At 43.3% G+C, this 8,035-nt stretch overlaps 1 long non-coding RNA gene across 2 annotated transcripts; it reads right to left on the minus strand.

The window, feature by feature from the left end:
• Nucleotides 281-6,007, minus strand: LOC110402162. Of its 2 annotated transcripts, XR_002440947.1 has the most exons (4): nucleotides 5,926-6,007; nucleotides 4,881-4,980; nucleotides 4,131-4,237; nucleotides 281-2,697 (listed from the first exon to the last, which is right to left on the minus strand). It is a non-coding gene; the product is annotated as an uncharacterized LOC110402162 (long non-coding RNA). The 2 variants fall into 2 exon arrangements; XR_002440946.1 differs by having other exon boundaries at nucleotides 281-4,237.

An 8,035-nucleotide genomic window follows, 5' to 3' on the forward strand; every position in this document is an offset into this window, starting at 1 on the left:
TAGAATCATACAATCACAGAATGGCTTGGGTTGGAAGGGACCCCAAGGATCATCAAGTTCCAACCCCCCTGCTGCAGGCAGGGCCACCAGCCTCCACATCTAATACCAGACCAGGCTGCCCAGGGCCCCATCCCACCTGGCCTTGAACACCTCCAGGGATGAAGCATCCTCAGCCTCTCTGGGCAGCCTGTGCCAGCACCTCAGCACTCTCTCTGTGAAGAACTTCCCCCTGACATCCAAACTAAACCTTCCTTCCTTGAGCTTAAAACCATTCCCCCTTGTCCTATCCCTGTCTACCTGAATAAAATTACATTCTTCTTTTCCTGAAGATATTTCCAGATTAAGATCTGTGCTAGGACATTGATTGGCAATCGTGGTTTCTCTAAATTCTGTCTACATCTCCATGCTTTATTTCCCTGACAGTTTTTAGTGTTCTTTCTGAATTCTAAATAGCACTGTCTGTCTTTGGGATAGAAACATCATTGATGGGAGGGGAAAATCTGGGTGACCAAGCACTCACACAGGTTGCCAGGAGGGTAACGAAATCTGCTTCTTGGTTGGACATAAGTGGTATCTGCAGTGGGAAACTGATAGGGAGGGGACAACAAGGTCAGAGCAAGAGAAGCGCTCCATGGCAGAGCAGGTGTGTGCCCAGAAGGACTGTGGTCCATAGATAACCCACCTAATAGCAGAAGTGAAAAAAATAAGGACAGGCAGTGGAAGAAGAGTGAGAAGAGTTTTACAGAGAAAATGCTATGCAGCTTTCCTTAATTTTCAAGGAACGATGATTTGAAAACTTCTCATAGTTATCCAGTTACACCTCTGAGTAAAGTTGTTATTAATAGCAAAAAATACCTCTGTGGTTTGGAGACAAGGGATAAGTATTACCTGTGCTTTTTTTTTTTTTTTCCTCTGAAATGGAAGGCATCTCTATCTGTACTAGGAATGGTTCGCTTGCCATTACAGAAACATGATAGATCAATGCCATCTCCACTTATCAACCAGGTTGATGCTCCAAGTTAACATGAAATAGAGAAAATCGCATTTGTTACAGACAAATTGTAAAGGTAAATAATGTGAAGAGCTGTCTAAAGATTATAGGAGCATATTTTTTTTTTCCCTATGAAGATCTGTAAATTCACTATGGTCGGCATCTTTTAGCTTGAGAAAACCACAGTAATCAGTGACCTACAGGGGGGAAGTTTTTTGTCTCTGTGTTCCAGGAGAGTTTGTATCTTCTTTCCTAAATTACCAGCTGCATTAAATGCACTGTGAGAAAAAAATACAATAATTTCTCCTGCTGCAGAGCATGATAAATTTCACTTAACGGTAACAAAGCCAAATCTTAGGTATCAATTCCCATTTTCTGTTCTGGACGATCCATCATATTCAGGAAAGGACAATCTTACTCACTCAAAAAAAGGAAAAATTTCCTATTCTTCGCACTGCCAAAGCTTTCAGATCCATTACACTGGCATTTTAATAGATGAATGCCTCCAGGGTGTGAATCAGATTCATCCTTTGACTGTTCAAACATAGAAAACAAGGTGTATTATACATAATAACTCTTCCAACTTCTCCTGAGCGTTAAAATGTAGAGAAGATTTATGCAAAAAATGTCACTGCTGATATTACTGGAACTGCTATGGAACAGTCAAATTCTTGGTTAAATTATATATTAATGTCATACAGTTTTAATACAAGAGACATGAAAACTCTCTCCTAAGTCTTAGGAGGTGTGAATTTTAAAATCTGGCAATGGAAAGAGTATGTAATGGAACTTTGGTCACTTTGAGGCCTTCGTACGAATTTCAGGTATGTTTGGATGGAGAGTTTTTTACATTCAAATAAAAATGCGTGTTGAACAGTGCTGGTAGCCAGATTTGTGCTAGCTGAAAAGCATCTGCCTCTGGAATTCAGTCCGGATGAGGCTGTAAGAAGCCAAATGAGGTTCTGAGGCCAAATTCAATGAATATATGGAATGGAGCAATGATATCCTAAGGAAATGTTTTCTATTGGATTGGTATAATGAAGTTATTTATTTTAATTAATTAATCCAGGAAAGAAAAGAGAGAAAGAGGGAAAAACAAATGCTAAGAACATTGTACAAAATCCTTTTCATTTAGAGGATTTACACAATCTTGCTATGTAAAATGTCCTGAGGAAATGAAGAAAATGAAACAAAAGTCTCTGTTTAATTTGCCAGTCAAATGACAGTTTCTTGACAAATTGGGCAAAGAGAATATCAGCAAGGAGTTTGATTTCAGTGCCCAGGAAAAACATAATTGCTACACCCAGGTCCCTGTTCTGAAGGAGCCTGCTCCCATGTGAAGGCTGATCCTGCCCTAGGTATGTCCTCTGGGAGAAGGTGGAGATGGATGCCCATGCTGAGTGAGACGTAGAACCATGCAATTATTCATGTTGGGAAAGCTATCTAAGATCCCCAGGCCCAACCCCAGCCCCAGCCCATCCCCACCATGCCCACTGCCCACGTCCCTCAGTGCCACATCTCCACAGCTCTGGAACACCCCCAGGAACGGTGACCCCACCACCTCCGTTAAGAGTTAGAGCTGTACTTACAACTTCTGCACTCCTAGAGACAGGCGGGTCCCTGGCCACGCTCTGAGCTCTGACTTCTCTGCACTTCAGGAGGTCTGGAAAATGTGCGGCTGTGCAAGCAGTCATCCAGCACCTCTCCTCCCCAGGGCAAGAAGAAAGCAATGGAAGAAAAACAAAAGGTGAAGAAATGGGAGGGATAAGGATCAAAACTAATTATAGCTGGAAGGAACACAAGAGAAAGTAGCGGTAAGACGCTAAGAATAATGACAGAAAAATGTAGTTTTGTTATTTCATGGGGAAGAAGAAAAAAACGAGAAGCCTTGAATGCTTGAAAGAGCTTTTTTCTCAGTCTTCATAGAAAAAAATACAAATGCTAGTAAGTTGTTCCTGAGAATTAATGTAGCAATCAGTTTCACCATTCAGGATTGGTGCAGCAATATTTATCTCAGTTCTATTTATTCAACTCCTCAAGACCCGGTGAAATCCACCTGAGTGCTTGGGGAATTGAAGATACCAATTTCAGAGCCATTAATGCCTACCATGGAAAGCTCAGGCAGGGAAGGTGAGGTCCCCAAAGTACAGAAAGGAACAAACACGCAACCTCTCTCTGAAAAGACAACAGATAAGGAGAGAGAACTGTAGACTTAGCTGCATAACCTCTGCAAAGAAGGACACTGAAACATTGTTTGGATATCTATTTATAAGTGCTAGGTGAAGAGCGAGATGATAGAACAGCCAGTGTGCTTTTCTCAGAGTGTCAAGCCAACACGTTTTCTGATATCAAAAGAGTAATTGGAGAGAGAAGGAATCACTGCTTTGGCTCTAGCAGCTCTTTTTACATACTCGCACCTGATATCCCCGTGAATGAAATCTGATGAATAAATGAATATTCATCAGACTATTGAAGGGCCTTCAGCTCACGCACTCAGAGACTGGTTATCAGCGGGCGTATGAAATGTGTCTCGCAAAGGACTGCCCAGGATTTAGTATTGTTAAATATTTTTCTTATCATACGGACAGTGAAACAATCTGAAGCGTTCTAATGTGTGGCTGTGAAATCATTTTTAGTGGTGGTACTAAAGAAGGAATTTCTTTATGTTTGACAAAAGTATCCTTAGGAGCTTTTGATCGTGTCTCAGAGCAGGGAGGTGGAAAAACGGACCTCCCTCCCGATGTCCTATGGAGATTCATTTTCCAATGACTGTAGCATTCTTACGCTATGATAATGTAGTAAAGCAGCTGGAAAAAAGTGTCTTATCATTACATTGATGGGGATTATCTGCTTTTGGGAAGTTTGTGTTTATAGAAATGATGATGTTAAGGAGACAGATACATTCCAATAGCCATGTTGCTCTGAGGTGGGAGCAGGATTATAAATACAGAGCCACCAGTTTGTGTGATTACCCTGATAGATGTGATAAGTAATGTACCACAAACCAGAAATTATTGCCTATTAAATGCAAGGGAGTGCGAATCACGGCAATACAGAACTGTTAAAATCAAAATTGAGTGGTTCTAAGAAGGAAACATCCACATTGCTTAAAGTCTCTCTGTTACGAATATTAACTTACCTGCTTTCTCATGCCACTTGTTAGTCAAATGGAAAGAGTTTCTTACTTCATTGTGAGCTGTCAGTGACTGCTCATGCTGTTGCTGTCTGGCTGTAGTAGAGCAGACACTATGGATATGAAGAAGTGGTCATAACAGAGGGGAAGCACAGCACCGCACTGCCCATGGGTGAGCTTTTTGGGATGACCGATGGATGGGAACACACACCCATGAGAGCACCAGCTCCCTCTGCTCCACTGCATTGGTGAGCCTGGGTCCATAAAACCACAGAATGGCTTGAGCTGGAAGAGACTCTTAAAGGCCATCTGGTCCCACTCCCCGCAATGCACAGGGACACCCACAGCTCCACCAGGTGCTCATAGCCCATCCCCTCAGACCTCAGGTGTCTGCAGGGATGGAGCACCACCACCTCTCTGGGCAGCCTGTGCAGTGCCTCACTGCCCTTAGTACAACAACTTCTTCCTTAGTAGCCCAGAGTATCCCTGGCTCCCAGTCAGCACTGCAAGAAAAGCCTGGGGAAGAGAAAAGACAGAGGGAGACAGGTGGGAAAAGTACTGGCAGGACAGAGGGAGAAGTGCTGCCTCTCATAGGTATCCGAGGGGTGAGGAGGCTGTGATTTACAGGTGAATAAAGGAACAAACTCCTTGACAGCCTCTCCTAGGGAACTCCTTCAGTCTTTCAATTACTTTCCTTCCTCCCATACCCCAAAGCTTTTCTCACTTGAGAAAGGGATGACAGACAGAATAGCTCACCTCGCTTTTGTTTTATTCAAGAGACACCTTCTCACAGGCAAATTTTAGTCCAAGCTTGTCACATCGAGGCACGAGGAGCTGGCTGCCTCGGCTAAGGCACCTGCCAAATGGCAATAAGAAGTATGAACATTAGGTATGCAAACAGTTGCGATGTTGTAACATCATCTTTGGGCTTGCTTTATCATCTTTTTTATTTTTTTTAAACGTATACACAAAGCATTTGGTGTCAATGGAGTAATTTACCAGGGACTAATAGGGTTCAGAGCCTTTTTATAAGTTAACTTTATGGAATATTACCTACTTCTTCCAGTTCTCAAACAGCAATCCTGATGATTTATGACACTTAATGACACTGGATGGCATAACACACTTATTTATTCTAAAATCTCTGCCATGCAAAGCACTGCACAATGAAAAATGTCATGTTTTCACAGTACCTAAGAGATTCAGAAAGAAAATGCAGAAAACCGAACTCTATTTCCATTCTAGCAGTCACATTCATTAAAGAAATTAAATTAAATTGAAATTAACTTCAGAAGATCCTCCACATGCTTAAAACAGCGTATCTCCCCACAGTCTTTCGTTGTTACTATTCTTTCGACTTTTCTGCCTGATCAGTTAAGAAATGACAATTAATGTCACTTAAGAAATGAGCTCGGTGTCTCTGAATGTGGGAGCCAGTTCCTTTCTGAAAATATTGGAACACTGAGCACGGGTATTGATTCTGTTCTACGATGCAGTGCACCTCACACCCGTTCCCATTCATTGCATTTGCAGCTTTGATGCTGTGATAAATACAATCCCTTTCCCATCGAGACTGTGCTATACCAGGGAGGTCAGTGGATCTCTTCACATTATTAAAGCATACTGAGGAAAACCAGGAGCGTTTGCACTCCACTCTTGCATCAGACCCGATAATGCAGCTCCAATGTAGTACTGCTCAGTGTCTGAGCAAAGTGGAAATCCCTATGTACACCGCATAGCCTCAGCACTGCCCTCTATGAGTCAAGAACGTTTACTGAGAAAACGTTGTTCTTTTGCTCACCGAAGGGCTGAAAAATGAACAGTTGTCAATGCATAACGTTCTGGAGTCACGGAAGTCAGTGGCGGAACACCTTCTGCCACCTGTGCAACACAGAGCACGGATTTAAACACCAAGGCGAGCGCCAATGAAAGTGAGCATGAGCAGCAAGAGGGTCCTCATGAGCCCTTTGGTTGCTGAAGTATTTTTGGTATGTGAGACAAATACTATCAGCATTTAAAGTAATGAAAGGGGACGGTAACAGCTGGCTAGATTTTAACAGTTCTCTCAGTACAAATATTAATTAAAGGCAGGATACTAATTTCCTTTTTTATTGCAAGCGGCTGCAGATTGCAGTTGTAGTTACACGAGCCTTCTGTGTGGCCATAAAGATGACGGTGTGCAAAGGTTCCAGGCACAGTGCTGTGTACCAGGGAGGAATGTTTGTGGATGAAAGAGCTGTCAGGCTGTTCACCACCAATCCAGAAGCAACAGAAAGGTGTCAAACATACACTGATAGTTCATCTCTGGTAAGTGTAGGAGTGTTTAAGTGTTGCTCCTCAGTGAGGGTATCTCTAAGATGGCTTTAACCTGGGAACGGGGAAGGCAGTTCTGGTTTGTGGTATGAAGGGCCAGGAGTGGGCAGAGGTTTCCACAGGGCTCTGCATGAATACAATTGCTATTAATTATTGCACAACCCGACCCGTTAGGGTGAACGGCCCGCTTCCAAAAGCCAGGTTTGGAAGTCAAGCAGAAGAAAGGTACGAGCTGCCTTTACCCTCTGTCAAAGCAATGGCCCATGCTTCCCTCCTGCACGTTTCCAAAGCAACAGTAAATAGTACCCCTGTTGAGACAACAGCATATTGCACTCCTGCTGAGAGGAATTTGCATTTCATTTGCAGATTATTATACCCCAGGCTTAGTCTAAACTGCTTTCAAATTTCCTTTGTTGCTATTGGGTATTCATGTTGGCGTCTAGATGGAATTTCGAACTTGAAATTATTCTCACTTCATGTACGTGACCATATGTTTCTCTATAACAAGTTTCAAATAAGAAATGTCTATCATTTTGCCCAGATAGCTAATGTAAAGTGGGCAGATTAATAAACCCTGCATCTCTTTCATCTACAGGAATATGCTTCCCACGGACCAAAACGAAGCTGCAGAATGTAACAAGCTACCAGATTTAAAAGCTGCGCAGGATAAACCCACTAACGTTTCTGGAAAAACAAAGTTTAGAGAATCATTACTGAAACATAAAATAGAAGCACTGAGTCTGGAGGCAGCTCTGGAGACCGTCTGGTCCAAACAGAGCAGGGCTGGCTGGAGCTGGAGCAAGTTGCCCAGTGCTTCCAACCTGGCGTTGGCCATCTCTGTGCAACTGCTCCCATGTTCAAACAAGGTGGTAATTTAGAAAAGGGTTTTCTTATGTTTAAATGGAAGTTCCTGATTGATCTTGCTTGTTTGTTTGTTGCAGGATTTTTTGGTCTCTTTTGTTTTATTTTCATCTTTGTCCATTGCCTCCTGTCCTCTTGCCCCATTGGGGCAACACTGAGAAGAGCCTGGCTCCATCTTACTGTATCAATACCCATCAGGTATTGATACATGTGGGTGGGATCCCCCTGAGCCTTCTCCAGGCTGAGCAGTGCGAGCTGCACTCAGCCTGTCCTTCTATGAGAGATCAAAGAATCACAGAATCATTCAGGTTGGAAAAGACCTCCGAGATCCCCAAGTCCAACCCCAGCCCACCATGCCCACTGCCCACGTCCCTCAGTGCCACATCCCATGGTTCTGGAACACCTCCAGGGACTGTGACCCCCCCCCCACACTCCTTGGGCAGCCTGTACCAGTGCATTACCAGCGCATTAGATGCCCCAATCCTTTCACAATCTTTGTGACAATGATGTATACCTATATATGCATACAAACTCTACGTATATCAGTAGAGGAAACGTGCTGGTTGTGTGTCACAGCAGGTCCCTCCAAGGCACGCAGGCATGGCCATGGTGCTGCTCCTCCAGCCTTCCCACAAATGAACTCGTGCTGCAGTTTTCTCTTTTCCCTAAGCTACGAACTGTTTGGACAGCGACATTAATAGCGGTCGTGTTATAAAACTGCAGCAGATTTAGCTGCA

Source organism: Numida meleagris, chromosome 6, assembly GCF_002078875.1.
Source record: "Numida meleagris isolate 19003 breed g44 Domestic line chromosome 6, NumMel1.0, whole genome shotgun sequence".
Lineage (NCBI taxonomy): Eukaryota > Metazoa > Chordata > Aves > Galliformes > Numididae > Numida > Numida meleagris.